A 17,026-nucleotide genomic window follows, 5' to 3' on the forward strand; every position below is an offset into this window, starting at 1 on the left:
AAAATGAGATCAGAAAAGCTCACTTGAGCCTTCGGCTCAGGTGAGCTAATAATAAAATATGATGAAAAACATAAAAGCAATATGTACATACCTGCCATACACTTGTAATGTCCTGGTGACGTCGCACCTTGTTGTAAACAAGGTATTTTACGATGTTAGGGTAGATGACTTTAGGCCAGTTCATCATGTCTTTTGTCCATTCACCCTTTTCCTTCTCCTAAGGATCTTTATCTTCAAATGCTCATAGCTTTTCCACAAACCTGGTCCATGTGATAGTATCCAAGGTGTCCAGACAATGCACTTTTGCCCTGGAGTCTGATATTTTGCTCTTAATCAACGTAAGTTTCATTGACATAACTAGTTTTTGCCCTACAAGATGGTGCAACATGCAGAGGATTATGGGTAACTTAAAGTCATATTAAATGGAAAATGGTTTCATTGCATATCTAACTCCTTGACTATGTTCAAGTATCTATCACTGTTATTCACATGTATTCATTATATTAATTTCTCAGAAGTTTTTTTTTTCGTGAAAGCACATTAATTGGTCTGGCCATCACTGTTAAAGAATAATTTAAATTATTGACATCACTGTTTTCCAGAAATATGTTGACTTTGTTATTCACAAATATCATTTTTATCGATGAAAGGAAGTACACAATCACTATCCATGATGAAATATCTCTGTATCCAATGGAGTCGAAATGTCACATTTATCAAAACTTCATCATAAGTTCCTGTCCAAAATCCTGGTCATGATAATGTCACATACCTCTCAGAACTTAGTAAAACTGGTCCTTTACGTGATGCTCTGAAAAATACAGAGGAGAAAACTTAATATTCCTGTAAATAGTTTTTTATTTAAATTAAACCTTTACCATATTGTTATTAATTGTTTTATTAAATTTGGAAAATTTAAATTTGTTTACAGTCAAACCTCATTATCTCAACTTGATGGCGCCAAGAAAAATATCTGCGATAACTGAGGTTAATGAACATATAGAAAAAGTGTTTGGGACTTTCAACACTTTGACATATCTATGATATTGGTGATATAAGTGTTCGAGATGTCAAAGTTAAGCTGTTTCCGTTTTTGAGCAATGTCTTTGTCATACTGATTTATCGAATTATTTCATTTTAGAACTCACACAAGGAAATAATTTCACTGTATGTTTCTTGCTATATAGCCTTAATTGAATTAATTATTAAACTAGAAACTCACCATATAATCAATGAAAGAGAAAATAAAGACTTTTATCATTCAGAATAATACTGTCAATCTGATTGGTTTAGAGCAAATCACATGAAGGGAGACAATTCATGAAGTCTCTCTCACATGCAGGGTGCCAACTGTGTTGTTGCCCTTCAGAGGACGAAATAGTGCAAGCAAGCATACAGGGTGACAACTGTATTGTCTCCCCTTAGATGAAAATAAAATGTCGTATATCTTATTTATATACAAAATTGATATATATGCAGGATTGGTAAACAATACAAGATGTGTTGTTAATGCCACGAATGCCCCGTGCAGGCAGCCAAAATTTCAAATTGCACATTTGTAGCCAAAATAATGATTAGAAATTGTGAATTTTTACATCTTTTCCAAATTCAAGAGAGATAACTCTGTCAAAAATCATCAGACCACACCTAAATTCAATCTTGACCTGTATTTTCTGGTAAAATCCATGCATATGCAATTTCAACCTACATATGTAATACATACATCTCCCAAAAAGTTAGAGAGCAGGAACTGAAAATTTCTTATTTTTTTCTAAGTTCAAGAGAGATAACTCTGTCAAATATTATCAGACCATGACCAAATTCGAACTTCACACCTGTCTATACCTATGACATATCCATATGTCAAATATGAACTTCACACCTGTCTATACCTATGACATATCCATATGTCAAATATGAACTTCACACCTGTCTATACCTATGACATATCCATATGTCAAATATGAACTTCACACCTGTCTATACCTATGACGTATCCATATGTCAAATATGAACTTCACACCTGTCTATACCTATGACGTATCCATATGTCAAATATGAACTTCACACCTGTCTATACCTATGACATATCCATATGTCAAATATGAACTTCACACCTGTCTATACCTATGACATATCCATGTCAAATATGAACTTCACACCTGTCTACACCTATGACATATCCATATGTCAAATATGAACTTCACACCTGTCTATACCTATGACATATCCATATGTCAAATTTGAGTTGAATGTATGCATCTGTTGCTGAGGTAATGAATGGAAGGTCAATGATGATGGAATGATGGAACAGGGTAACACTATTTTATGGCGGGGCGGGGGCATGAAAATCTAACAGTGGTGTCAAACTGTGTGAAGTTGAAGCAGTGGGTAGGAGAGCACAAGAGGTTGACTGATATTTTCTTCTCTATGAAATTAAGATTCTTTAGGATAGTTTAGTGATTTGTTTAGGAGATATAAAAATTTATCAGGTCTGGGTAGGAATGTGCTCTCGTGTCCTCAGGTGCCAACCCTACTCAAACCTGATAATTTGTGATGTTTCACTTCAAACTTTCAAATTCTCTTCAATTCAGTAGGTCAATTCAACAGAGATTTTTACATAAGCACTGAATTCTCATGTCCTGCTGAAAAATTGATTACTGCATGTTAGTGTGGTATGATAATTCATTGGATACTGCGTGTTAGTGTGGTGTGATAATTCATCGGATACTGCATGTTAGTGTGGTATGATAATTCATTGGATACTGCGTGTTTGTGTGGTATGATAATTCATTGAATACTGCATGTTAGATTGGTATGATAATCCACTGAATACTGCGTGTTAGTGTGGTATGATAATTCATTGAATACTGCATGTTAGTGTGGTATGATAATTCACTGAATACTGCGTGTTAGTGTGGTATGATAATTCATTGAATACTGCGTGTTAGTGTGGTATGATAATTCATTTAATACTGTGTGTTAGTGTTGTATGATAATTCACTGGCACTTAAGGTGCTGTTATGATATTGGACCGACAACATTTAAAAATAAGATGTGTTTGTGAAACACTATGCCCCCGATGGTAACACATTTCTGGAGTGGGACGTAGACTACAGTGCAATAGTTATTGCCAATGTTAGAAGTTTCTCAAATGTAGGTCAAAGGTACAGTTGGGATCATATGATCAAAAATTTCTGTACCAATGGAAAGATCTTGTCATAATGAACACTCATGTCAAATATTAAAGCCTTATCCTTGACAGCACAATAGTTATGGGCTAGGTTAAAGTTGACAACAGACAGACAGACAAACAGACAGACAGGACAAAAACAATATACCCCCAGGATCTTTCAATCTAGGGGCATAAAAACAAAGCAACACATTTGAGAACTATAAAAGGAAAAATGTGGACTTTTGACATCTATCAGAGAGGAAGCTAGGTAACATGGACTTCTGACATCTATCAGAAAGGAAGGAGATAAAATATATGTAACACACAGGAAAAGAAAGTTACCTGTCCAGGACATAAAGACTGTACTGCAACCATTCCTCCAGAGACCATAATGGGGATGAATAGAAATGGGCTGCAAAATGTAATATCATACTTTCATGTAAATTAGCTGAATCTGATTCATCAAGAAACATTTGTTAAACAAGATCTGTTTGTGAAACACTGATGCCCCCATATGGCAGCTTATGGCAAAGGTTAAAGTTTCTCAAATGCAAGTCAAAATCCAGGCCAAAAGATAACAAGAGGCCCAAGGTCCTTAACGGTCACCTGAGTATAATACAACAATTTAGAAGTTAAATACACTGACAGATGAAGCTTTGTTGCCCTAAAGCAAGAGAAGTAGGAAGATCAGGATCAACAAAATAATTAGTCTAGTATTCAGTATCAACTCATAACTTAAGTTCTAATCTATCCCCCACTTAATATTATCACCATGCAGACTATTAACAAACTATTAGTGCTTCTGTACTATTTTTAAACCCATATTAAGACCTCTAGCATTGACCTCTCTTATGGTCTTTGAAGAACTTTTAATAAGATAAGTTATTTTTGTCTCATTTTTATTTATCTATTACTTACAGGTCTGCCTGATTATTAAAACTAAGTAAGTACTTTTTGAATTATACGATAAACATTCTTGCATAATTATCTTATTCTATTAATCTTTCAAATACATTATTTACAGTGATTAATTATCAAAGGTGAATGGAAAAGGGGAATAACTTCTCTCAGTAGAATACAAATTAATAAAGCCCTGTCCAGGACCAGAATGCTTAGACAAATTGTCCAGATGTTCAAAAATCTGGTAGAAATACGCTTACTTATATCATTTAAACTTTTACTCAGTTTGCTTTCGATATGCCCAGAAGCAGAGAAGAATTTCACAGGTACAATGCATTTTCACTACAGATTCAACAAAGCCTTACCCTAACACCAGAACTCAAGACCAAAGGTCAAGAAATTTACAAATTTGGAAGAGTTACCCTCATCATCATAACTATGGACTTCAAAGAATTAACACGTTTCCACTATATTATCAAAAGCCCCCCCCCCCTTCCTCGTTATGCCAGGACCCCTGACCCTAGGACCACAAGATTTAAAAATTCTGTTCGAAGCTCCCATCTTCATCATAGCTAAGCAATTTATTTATCAGCTCAACACTAAGGAGCAGACAGGATTAGTTAATGATTAATTAATAGAATTAATGCATTTTCACTATATAATCAATAGAGCCCCCCTCCCCCCCCCCCCTCAAGAACCCCAAAAACTGAGGCCATGTATTTAAAAATTTTGGAAGAGGCATCCTTGCCTATCATAATCATGCACTTAGTTTGTTTAAATAATCTCCAGTAGCAAAGAAGAAGATTTTCATAGAATCAATGAATTTTCACTATATAATCAATAGAGCCCCGCCCTAACACCGGAACCCCTGACCCTGGGGCCATGAAATTCACAATTTTTGAAAAGGCATCCTTATGCATCATAACCAAGCACTTACTTTGTTTAAATAATCTCCAGAAGCAGAGAAGAAGAGTTTCAAAGAATCAATGCATTTTCACTATATAATCAATAGAGCCCCACCCTAACACCAGAACCCCTGACCCTGGGGCCATGAAATTCACAATTTTTGAAAAGGCATCCTTATGCATCATAACCATGCACTTAGTTTGTTTAAATAATACCCAGGAGCAGAGAAGAAGATTTTCAAAGAATTAATGCATTTTCACTATATAATCAATAGAGCCCTGCCCTAACACCAGAACCCCTGACCCAGGGGCCATGGCTTTCACAATTCTGGAAGGGGCCCACCTCCTCATCATAACTATGTACTTACAGACCATAAAACGTGCTACTACACCTCAGAAACGAACTGTACCGTTCCGTGCAAGAAGCGTACCGTACCGTGCACAAAGCGAACCGTACTGTACACAAAACGAACCGTACCGTGCAAGAAGCGTACCGTACCGTGCACAAAGCGAACCGTACCGTACACAAAACGAACCGTTCCGTGCAAGAAGCGTACCGTACCGTGCACAAAGCGAACCGTACCGTTCACAAAGCGTACCGTTCCGTGCAAGAAGCGTACCGTACCGTACACAAAACGAAACGAACCGAACCGTGCAAGTGGTGTAGTAGCATGTTTTAGGGTCTGTAGTTTATCACCTTAATGCCCAGGAGCAGAGGAGAAGATTTTCACAGAATTAATGCATTTTCACTATATAGTCGATAGAGCCCCGCCCTAACACCAGAACCCCTGACCCTGGGGCCATGAAATTCACAATTTGGGAAGAGGCTCTCTTGCTCATCATAACTATGTACTTAGTTACTTAATTTAATACCCAGGAGCAGAGAAGATTTTCAAAGAATTAATGCATTTTCACTAGATAGTTGATAGAACCCCGCCCTAACACCAGAACCCCTGACCCTGGGGCCATGACATTCACAAATTTGGAAGAGGCACTCTTGCTCATCATAACTATGTACTTAGTTACTTTACTTAATACCCAGGGGCAGAGAAGAAGATTATCAAAGAATTAATGCTTTTTCACTATATAATCTATAGAGCCCCGCCCTAACACCAGAACCCCTGACCCTGGGGCCATGAATTTCACAATTTTGGAAGAGGCACTCTTGTTCATCATAACTATGTACTTAATTACTTTATTTAATACCCAGGAGCAGAGGAGAAGATTTTCAAAGAATTAATGCATTTTCACTATATAATCAATAGAGCCCCGCCCTTACACCAGAACCCCTAACCCCGGGGCCATGAATTTCACAATTTTGGAAGAGGCACTCTTGCTCATCATAACTATGTACTTAGTTACCTTATTTGATACCCAGGAGCAGAGAAGAAGATTTCCAAAGAAATAATGCACTTTCACTATATGATCTATATAGCCCCACCCTGGGGCCAGAACCCCTGACCCTGGGGCCATGAATTTCACAATTTTGGAAAAGGCACTCTTGCTCATCATAACTATGTACTTAGTTACTTTATTTAATACCCAGGAGCAGAGAAGATTTTCAAAGAATAAATGCATTTTCACTATATAATCTATAGAGCCCTGCCCTAACACCAGAACCCCTGACCCTGGGGCCATGAATTTCACAATTTTGGAAGAGGCACTCTTGCTCTTCATAACTATGTACTTAATTACCTTATTTGATACCCAGGAGCAGAGAAGATTTTCAAAGAAATAATGCATTTTCACTATATGATCTATATAGCCCCACCCTGGGGCCAGAACCCCTGACCCTGGGGCCATGAATTTCACAATTTTGGTAGAGGGCTCAATGCTTATTACAATGATGCCAACAGTTTGACTGCTTGATGTCCAGGAGTAAAGAAGAAGATTTTTAAAGATTGCATTATTTTTGGTGGTTTTAGCCCCACCCCTCAGGCCCCAGGGGGGCAGGGACCATGAAATTCACAATTTTTGTTCCCCTTCACCCATAGATGCTATATGCCAAATTTGGTTGAAATTGGTTAAGCGGTTTCAGAGAAGAAGCTAAAAATGTTAAAATGTTAACGCACGACGCATGCCGACGGACGAGAACGGATAGCAATAGGTCACCTGAGTGACTCAGGTGACCTAAAAAATGTTGGTACCCAAAGTAAGGTCTTGTCTCGAGGAATATACCTGTGAAATTTGAAACCCCTAGCTGCAACTGTTCAAAAGTTATGGCGAAGGTTAAAGTTTTTTTAAAAGTAAGTAAAACGTCAAGTTCAGGGTCAAAGTTGTTGGTATCCAAAGGAAGGTCTTGTCACAAGGATTACATATGTGAAGAATGAAAGCCCTAGCACCAACAATTCAAAAGTTATGGCCAAGGTTAAAGTTTTTCAAAAGTAGGTCAAATTCCTAGGTCTAGGTAAAAAGGTCAAAGTGGTTGGTATCAAAAGGAAGGTGTTGTCACAAGGATTACACATGTGAATTATGAAAGCCCTAGCTCCAACAGTTCAAAAGTTATGGCCAAGGTTAAAGTTTTTCAAAAGAAGATCAAACTCCAAGCTCAAGGTCAAAAGGTCAAAGTTGTTGGTATCCAAAGAAAGGCCTTGTCACAAGGAATACACCTGTGAAATATGAAAGTCAAAGCTCCAACCAATCAAAAGTTTTGGGCAAACTTAAAGTTGATAACAGACAGACAGACAGGACAAAAATGAAACACCCCCGGGATCTTTCGATCCGGGGGCATAAAAATACTATTACTGGCTGAATGATGAAGTCACGCCCTCCAGCATAGCAACAGTCAATATTGCTTAATGACGGGTGATATTCCAAAAAATAGTGACTGCGAAGAATTTATGCGCGCAAGGTTCACTGTTATATGTATTCATATAAAATATTGAGTATAATATAATAAATATTGCATGTAGTTGAGTGTAACACTGAAAATTTTTACCCCTCAAAAACCATTGTCAACCCCGGCTGTGCCTTGGTTGACAATGGTTTTCTTATAAAGTAATGACTGTCCACTAGTCTTTCCCCATTTCAACAGTGATGGAGATAAGGCCATTGCATCTGAAAAAACAAGGACATGTCATTGAAAACCTTTAAAGACTTGCCTCACTTCTTTGATTCTCAAAGAAACAGACTGCTAAAGCTCCATTCAGCAGTCATGTTTCCAGGAAGAACTAAAGACATAAGAGAATCCATGCAGAGAAGATTTGCCTTGGACCTAAAGCTTTGATGAAGGACAGAGGACGAGAATTGCTACAAACACTACTGTGAAGACTTACCTTTGATGAAGCTCGCTATGCATACTGCATTCTGTTCATCATAAGCTGCTACCTGGGACAGTGTGGAAAGTCCAGTCAACTTTATTCTTTTTCCCAGGGACTGAAAAGCAGTAAATGGATATCTTCAGTGTTGCCTACTGACTCTGAATTAAACATGACAGATGACAAATGTTTGTTGAAAGACTGTATAATTTTGACTTTATGACTAAATTAAATATCACACTTGTGCAAAAAATCTGAATATGTGAAATATGCAGCGTTTAAAATCCAATCTAAAATGTATTACAAATAATAGACATTTTGAAAGTAGAATACATAAAGTAGTGCACTCATTGAATAGCGGTCATGGAAAACTGAACATTGGAACTTTGTGAATCTGTAATGGCACCTGTTGTAAAAGGAAGTAGGGTGGTCCATCATCTAAAACAACAACAAAATAGGCAAAATTACTATTTTAACCTGCAATAAAAACTGTTAAAATATAAATCTCAAAGAAAATTCTGTAGATTCAAAAGATATTAGCTATATGCTAAAGAAAACCTTAATTAAGCTACCCTCACAGTAAATCAGTAACAGATCCAAAACTTAAAACTTTTTTTAAAGTTGTGTGAAAAATACAGGGGGCATTGATGCTGTGTATGGAAAAGCATGTGTCTCTACAGAACCCACAACAGGTGCGTTAACAGAGATGTGTTCCCAAGATGACAGGGCAATATGTACCCAGCATCTCAAGGACCACTACACTCCTCCCTATTTTAAGAAAAGGCATCCCAGTCCGTTACAACAGGACAAACTATAATATACATAAAATAATAAAATTAAGCTCTTAGTCGTGCTTACCATACATTACCAATTACACATATATGTTCATAATAAATACACAGGAAAATATAAACGTTCATAATAAATACACAGGAAAATATCACAATTAATATCATACTCACACATCACATCCCTCCAACATGCGAGTTATCTCGGTATACACCAGGAAGTCCATCCAACATGCGAGTGGTATCGATACCCTAGGAAGTCCATCCAACATGCGAGTGGTATCGATACCCTAGGAAGTCCATCCAACACGTGAGTCATCTCAGTACACCAGGAAGTCCATCCAACACGTGAGTCATCTCGGTACACCAGGAAGTCCATCCAACACGTGAGTCATCTCGGTACACCAGGAAGTCCATCCAACACGTGAGTTGTCTCAGTACATCAGGAAGTCCATCCAACACGTGAGTCATCTCGGTACACCAGGAAGTCCATCCAACACGTGAGTCATCTCAGTGCACCAGGAAGTCCATCCAACACGTGAGTCATCTCAGTACACCAGGAAGTCCATCCAACACGTGAGTGGTCTCGGTACACCAGGAAGTCCATCCAACACGTGAGTCATCTCGGTACATCAGGAAGTCCATCCAACACGTGAGTCGTCTCGGTACACCAGGAAGTCCATTCAACACGTGAGTCATCTCAGTACACCAGGAAGTCCATCCAACACATGAGTGGTCTCGGTACACCAGGAAGTCCATTGTTGTGTCATACTCCTGTTGTCTACCATGAGGTCTATCGATGACATCCATTCACACATCTGAACATGTACAAATACCCAACACAGAGATGATGCTTAGACACCACAATCACAACTGCCACGGAAACACTCCATCCTGCAAGGTAAGCTCTACATACATTTTTAATGGTGCAACCATTAAACAGATTAAGTAAAACATGATTAATTTTGGGGACCTGTTTATTCCATACTAATAGGTAAGTAAATATTCTGCATGAACCTCTTCAACTGAGATTCAAAGAATCCTTTAAAGTTTTAGTATTTCCACAGGTTTGTTGTCTTCTTCACCACTAATTGCCGACACTTTCTGCTACTCAGCACTGATGCCTCAGGCCCATGGGATACTGTAGATTCCTTATTTTACGTGAGTACTTATTATCTCGAAATGACCCAAGGGCGTCAAATCGCGAGAATAATAATTCGCGAATGGTTTATTTATCTAGAGATTTTACATACATTAAAGCACCATAAAAATAAAAGCGAGTAATTTTATTTCGCGAGCGGTGCTTCTCGCGTAATTACACGATAATTTATTCCTCGTGTACATTTAGGAATCTACAGTACTCAACACCACATGGTTGGCTGGGACTCTCTGACTCTACAAGTACGGAGTCAGATAGAATGGCTTGTACTTCTGCCAAATGCACCTTGGACATCCCTGAGATTTGGCCAGTAACATCAAACACAGGTCAGCCTGAATCAATCCATAACTGGACCTGCTCTGGCCCTCCAAAATAAATAATCTAACTTAATCCCCCTCAAATTCACCCAGTTGCTGCACCGACAATTTCCGACTACCCTTACATGCACGGCTCCTGGAGAAATTCCTTTTGCTGACACAAAGATTACCATCATTAGTGTACATGACATATCCTATGATTAGGCTGATCAGCATATCAACAGGATAAATGTCTATCCTGCTGAACTAACATGTTCACATACTGTCCCCTTAATCCTAGCATTTCCTCAGGTACTAAAGATAGGCCTGCAGTGGGGAACTCCCTCATCTTGTGACCATGAAGGGCACGGCCCTCCCCAGTTAGTACCTTCCCCCTCTGGCATAAACTGATCTACTGATTCCCTCCAGTTCCAGCCTCTCTCTGACACTCGGCAAAGTGTCAGAAACTACAATGACTTAACTAGACACCTTAAAACATAATCTGGGAGCAATTCCTCCTCCCATGAGTCTCCAATATCTGACGAGACAGCTCAATATGGCATTATGCCCTGCATGAAATCTGCTCCATTGAGCAGGACTGCTTATTACCTTGTTTGTACCAATATAGTGATATTAGGTATCTCAACCATCTTCATAGTTGTATTTGTAGTTTGAAAGGAGTAAAAATACCTAACGTGCTGAAAAATGGTCCATCATCTCTTTAATAGAGGCTAAAACCCCCTATTTAACTTGACCCATCCATCTGGCTACCCATATGTGGATTTCCTCTAATATCATGCCTGGATCTGCAACTTCCAGAACTAAATACAATACTCTTGTGATCTCATTGAGAAACTTGAAGAATTTGCTCAGGTCATATACCCCTTCTTTTGACCTTTCCAGACATAGGTCAACTTAGGGTCACTCCTGAAAACTTCTCCCTGTCACCTGCACAAGGTACACTTTCCCCAACCTCAAGACCCTACTCCATGCATTCTGCCCCCCCCTCCCCCTTGCACCTGCAGGGCTGAGAAGCAGCTTCATTTCATCAGAATACTTACTCTACCCACCATTATGGTAGCAGAGTATTTGAACTCGTTGTCACAAGAAAACTCTCCTTGGTTTTTTTTAGCTTTTGTAATTTAACTAACTCCAACCAGGATGATTCCAGCTTCATTGAAACATCTCTAGCAGCAGAAAGTAGTCCCCTGATCCTTCTGGGGATTCCAGTGACCTGACCTTGACCTCCAGCAGCTGTTGGTACACTAGCACCAAAACATCCAACATCAAATACATAATGTACAAATTCATCTATTTCCTTAGCCTCCTTCCTTATTGCTCAATCATTAATGATATAAATCATCATCATTTGTCATCTAACAAAATAAGTATTTATAAAAATTATTTAAATCAAAAGCACCCTTTTTTTAAAAAAAAAGAGGCAGATAAAGAATTCAAGGGGAGTCCAAGATAAGTAGAGTTTGTTGATATATTATTTCATTGTAATATTTGTATAGCACTGGTCAGCTGTTCCTAATGACTTGACACTTACATACCACACATGTCAAAAAGTTTGTTTCTTCGTCAGTGGATGTCAATACATTGAATGGAGGTACTGATTTTTATAAATGATACATCACAGATTCCATCTAACTTTGATGAATACATCCCGATATGAATTAATCTACATCTAAAAGTAACACCAACTCAAACTAGAAAATCTGAATTGCATGCCCATATTTTGCAGAGTGCGCCGCAAAGCGCAGCACACCACTATTGCATTGCTCCATTTTGTGGCAGTATGAGCACATATCACTGCACCTTCCCATGCCTGGGGGCTATACTCAGGGCACGTATTATTAGTTACATAGTTTTGTAGTGACAGGGTACGGGATGATACCTGGTTAGTAAATTTCATACCTGGCGAGGCGAAGCCGAGCAAGGTATGAAATTTACCAGTCAGGTATCATCCCGTACCCTGTCACTTCAAAACTATGTAACGAATTTACCCTCTGATGAAATGTTTGTGGTCTGTGGTTTGTAAAATTGTTTTTCTCCGCTATATGTTTCATCACTCATACAATGCCTATTATGACGTCACGGTGTGTTACGTAATGTTGTTTTGCCAGTGTTTCATAACGTACTGACAGTTTCCAAGACTTTAAGTAAAGTGAGAAAAAGGTTCCATCTCGTTACTTACGTTGATTAACTTTTTACTTATCAACAGACACCCTCAAACCTCATGAACTCGAGTTGTTTGAAGTGTTACAAAAGAACGATAACTCCGCATCAACCATGTATTGATTTTCAAGCGACTAGGTATAAGTAATACACCCCCTTCACATGACAAACTTCAACCAATCGGAAGCCAGGATTTCATCAAAAAATCATCAGAGGTGGGGTAATATTAGTTTAGCCTCATCAGGTATAAAATTTATTAACCAGCTCTCATCCCATACCCGGTCTCTCCAAAACTATATATAATGAATTTACCCCACTGATGAAATATTTATATTGTCAGTTGTTTTTTAGTTTGTAAAATTGATTCTTGAAGTTCCCGCTCTATATGTTTCATCACTCCCATACACTGCTTATTATAACGTCACGTTGTGTTACGTAATATTGTTTTGTGATTGTTTCGTGCTGTAATAACTTACTGACAGTTTCGAAAACTTCCAAAAAGGGAGAAATAGGTTCCATAATTTGTTCTCATTACTTACGTTAGTTTACTTTAATTTTACTTGTCTACAGACACTCAGCAAACCTCATGACAATTGAGGAACTCAGGTTGTTCTAAGTGTTACAAAAAAATTATATCCACTGTGTATTGATTTTCAAGTGACAGTGTATAATTATTACACCCCCTTCACATGAGAGACTTCAACCAATCATAAGCCAGGATTTCATCAAAAAATCACAAGAGCTGGGGGTAAACTGGGATACTGACATAGTCCTCACTTAAATCTACTCACATCAAATGAAACCAATCCCAACAACTATCACATTAATATTTTGAAGCTAGTTTTATTTAATATGGAAACACAGCATTGTTTTGATTTAGTCCCTCTCAGTAGCTTAATGGATCTTTTAGAGGTAACTGGTATATCAGGCTAACTCAAATCTTTAGGTACACTTGTAAGAACCTACTGCATTCTACTGTACTCAACAGTGTTTTTTTTTATGCCTTTGTCTTGGTCTACCATGTTAAAAGGGTTAAGATTCCCTAATTACTGAGCAGTCATACCTGCCACCTCAGCTAATCTGACATTGGTATCTCAGCATGACTATCTCGGGTTGGGGCCTCAGTGATTTATAACTCCCCCCTGAGATAATGGTTATCTCAGCTGCTGTGTCTATAGTAGCCTTACTCAGCTGGCCTTCTATCTGTACTGGGATATGCCACACTACTGAGCTATTGACATTGTGGAAATATAGACAAAATCATGACCATTAATCTTCAATGTTTGTATGACATAATGATATAAGACTTCAAGCAATATGTGTATCGATATTGAATCATGATTGTTATGAATATATTACAGTAAATAAATAAGGATGTACACAGGAGATATTAGAGGTTATACTAAGTGTTAGTTTTTTAGTTTTAATGTAGGCTTAGTGTTATGGCTAAGGTTTAGGTTAGGGTAAGGTTTTGGGTTAGGATAAGGGTGAGGGTTAGATAGTAAAGGAAATAATGTTCCAAGAGGTATTACTGTTAGGTACTGAAAAATCATGATTCAATATGGATAGAACATTTGACATTCATTGGGATCTCTATCTCGGACCAGGGTCTCAGTGATTTATAACTTCCCTCGAGATAATGGAAATATCAGCTATTACATCTATTCCTCTATCTCGGACCAGGGCTCAGTGATTTATAACTTCCTTTCAAGATAATGGAAATGTCAGCTGCTGTATCTATTCCTCTGACTATCTCGGACCAGGGCTCAGTGATTTATAACTTCCCCTGAGATAATGGAAATGTCAGCTGCTGTGTCTATACCTCTGACTATCTCGGACCAGGGCCTCAGTGATTTATAACTTCCCCTGAGATAATGGAAATGTCAGCTGCTGTGTCTATACCTCTGACTATCTCAGACCAGGGCTCAGTGATTTATAACTTCCCCGAGATAATGGAAATGTCAGCTGTTGTGTCTATTCCTCTATCTCAGACCAGGGCTCAGTGATTTATAACTTCCTCGAGATAATGGAAATGTCAGCTGCTGTATCTATTCCTCTGACTATCTCGGACCAGGGTCTCAGTGATTTATAACTTCCCCGAGATAATGGAAATGTCAGCTGCTGTATCTATTCCTCTGACTATCTCGGACCAGGGCTCAGTGATTTATAACTTCCCCTGAGATAATGGAAATGTCAGCTGTTGTGTCTATACCTCTGACTATCTCGGACCAGGGCTCAGTGATTTATAACTTCCCCCGAGATAATGGAAATGTCAGCTGCTGTGTCTATACCTCTGACTATCTCGAACCAGGGTCTCAGTGATTTATAACTTTCCCTGAGATAATGGAAATGTCAGCTGCTGTATCTATTCCTCTGACTATCTCGGACCAGGGTCTCAGTGATTTATAACTTCCCTCGAGATAATGGAAATATCAGCTGTTATGTCTATTCCTCTGACTATCTCGGACCAGGGTCTCAGTGATTTATAACTTCCCCGAGATAATGGATATGTCAGCTGCTGTATCTATACCTCTGACTATCTCGGACCAGGGTCTCAGTGATTTATAACTTTCCCTGAGATAATGGAAATGTCCGCTGCTGTATCTATTCCTCTGACTATCTCGGACCAGGGTCTCAGTGATTTATAACTTCCCCGAGATAATGGAAATGTCAGCTGCTGTGTCTATACCTCTGACTATCTCGGACCAGGGTCTCAGTGATTTATAACTTCCCCTGAGATAATGGAAATGTCAGCTGCTGTATCTATTCCTCTGACTATCTGGGACCAGGGTCTCAGTGATTTATAACTTCCCCTGTGATAATGGAAATGTCAGCTGCTGTATCTATTCCTCTGACTATCTCGGACCAGGGTCTCAGTGATTTATAACTTCCCTCGAGATAATGGAAATATCAGCTGTTATGTCTATTCCTCTGACTATCTCAGACCAGGGCTCAGTGATTTATAACTTCCCCTGAGATAATGGAAATGTCAGCTGCTGTGTCTATTCCTCTGACTATCTCGGACCAGGGTCTCAGTGATTTATAACTTCCCCGAGATAATGGAAATGTCAGCTGCTGTATCTATTCCTCTGACTATCTCGGACCAGGGCTCAGTGATTTATAACTTCCCCTGAGATAATGGAAATGTCAGCTGCTGTATCTATTCCTCTGACTATCTCGGACCAGGGTCTCAGTGATTTATAACTTCCTTTCAAGATAAAGGAAATGTCAGCTGCTGTGTCTATACCTCTGACTGATAATGGTAATGTCAGCTGCTGCATCTATACATCTGAATATCTCAGGTTGTGGCCTAGGTGACTTATAACTTCTACTAAAATGATAGTTATGTCAGCTGCTGTGTCTATATCTCTGCTTATCTCAGACCAGGGCCTCAGTGATTTTATAACTTCCTGTTAGATAATAATAGTGAATAATTGTACTTTCTATTTTTAGACCTATGTCTCTGTACCAGGCATTGCTCTTAACTAAATAAAGCACCATTCTCTCTGCTCGGCATTTTTCCTTTTCTTGTGCCTCAGTATGACCTTACCTGAGTCTCACAGCCCCCGACTGTTTACTGTTACCCTGAGGAAAGAGTGAAATTCTGCGCTCCTCCCACGTATCCCCAGAAAGTGATTTTACTGCTTGCAGACAATGGGCCATAGCTCTTTGACTCTATGACTCAAGTGTTAAGTTTTTACTTGTTTGATTGCCCCCTCTTATGTTGTCAGGGGATAATTTATCAACTGCTGCTCAGCCTTTCCATCTTTACATCTGCTAGCTATAGCAACCTAACAATCAACTGATCCTGGAATATCCTGAATTATTATACTTTCATGTTAAATACTAAAATCTGATTGGTTTAGACGCATTTAACAATCCGTAATGTTACCCTCAGCGTTAACAACACACTTGACAACGGGTAACATTACGAAAATATCACATGCGTTCAAATCATGCGTGTACGGTTCACCGTAGAATTCGCAAAACGTCGGTTGTGCGTTTGAAAGAAGCCGAATAAACGACGTCAATAAAAGTTTGCGTCCGATATAGCTTACTTGAAAACAACAAACGACAGACGAAACATCCTTGCGAGTGCAAACTTTAGATGATAAAGGACTTTTTGAGTAGCAAACAAACAATAAAGAGGTTGGTAAATCTTTTCCGAAGCTTTCTTATTGAGAAAAATAGAAGCGGGGAGTTTGAAAGCTTTTTAAGCGTGAACTTAACGACAATCTCCCAATTTTTTTATGACACCCGAAATCAATAAGACATTCAGTATAATAAAATAAATAGTGCACGTTTTTGAGGGTAACAGTTGAAATTGACACCCCTCGGAAAACCATTGTCAACCTCCGCTCACGC

General features: G+C 38.7%; 1 long non-coding RNA gene across 1 annotated transcript; it reads right to left on the bottom strand.

The window, feature by feature from the left end:
* Positions 1-739: 739 nt before the first annotated feature.
* On the bottom strand, positions 740-8,320 carry LOC133183131 (uncharacterized). Its single transcript, XR_009720585.1, has 3 exons — positions 8,256-8,320; positions 3,518-3,587; positions 740-811 (listed from the first exon to the last, which is right to left on the bottom strand). It is a non-coding gene; the product is annotated as an uncharacterized LOC133183131 (long non-coding RNA).
* Positions 8,321-17,026: the final 8,706 nt, after the last annotated feature.

This window comes from Saccostrea echinata, unplaced genomic scaffold (genome assembly GCF_033153115.1).
Source record: "Saccostrea echinata isolate AGI-Se365-2 ecotype Australia unplaced genomic scaffold, CSIRO_AGI_Sech_v1 ptg000009l, whole genome shotgun sequence".
Classification (NCBI taxonomy): domain Eukaryota; kingdom Metazoa; phylum Mollusca; class Bivalvia; order Ostreida; family Ostreidae; genus Saccostrea; species Saccostrea echinata.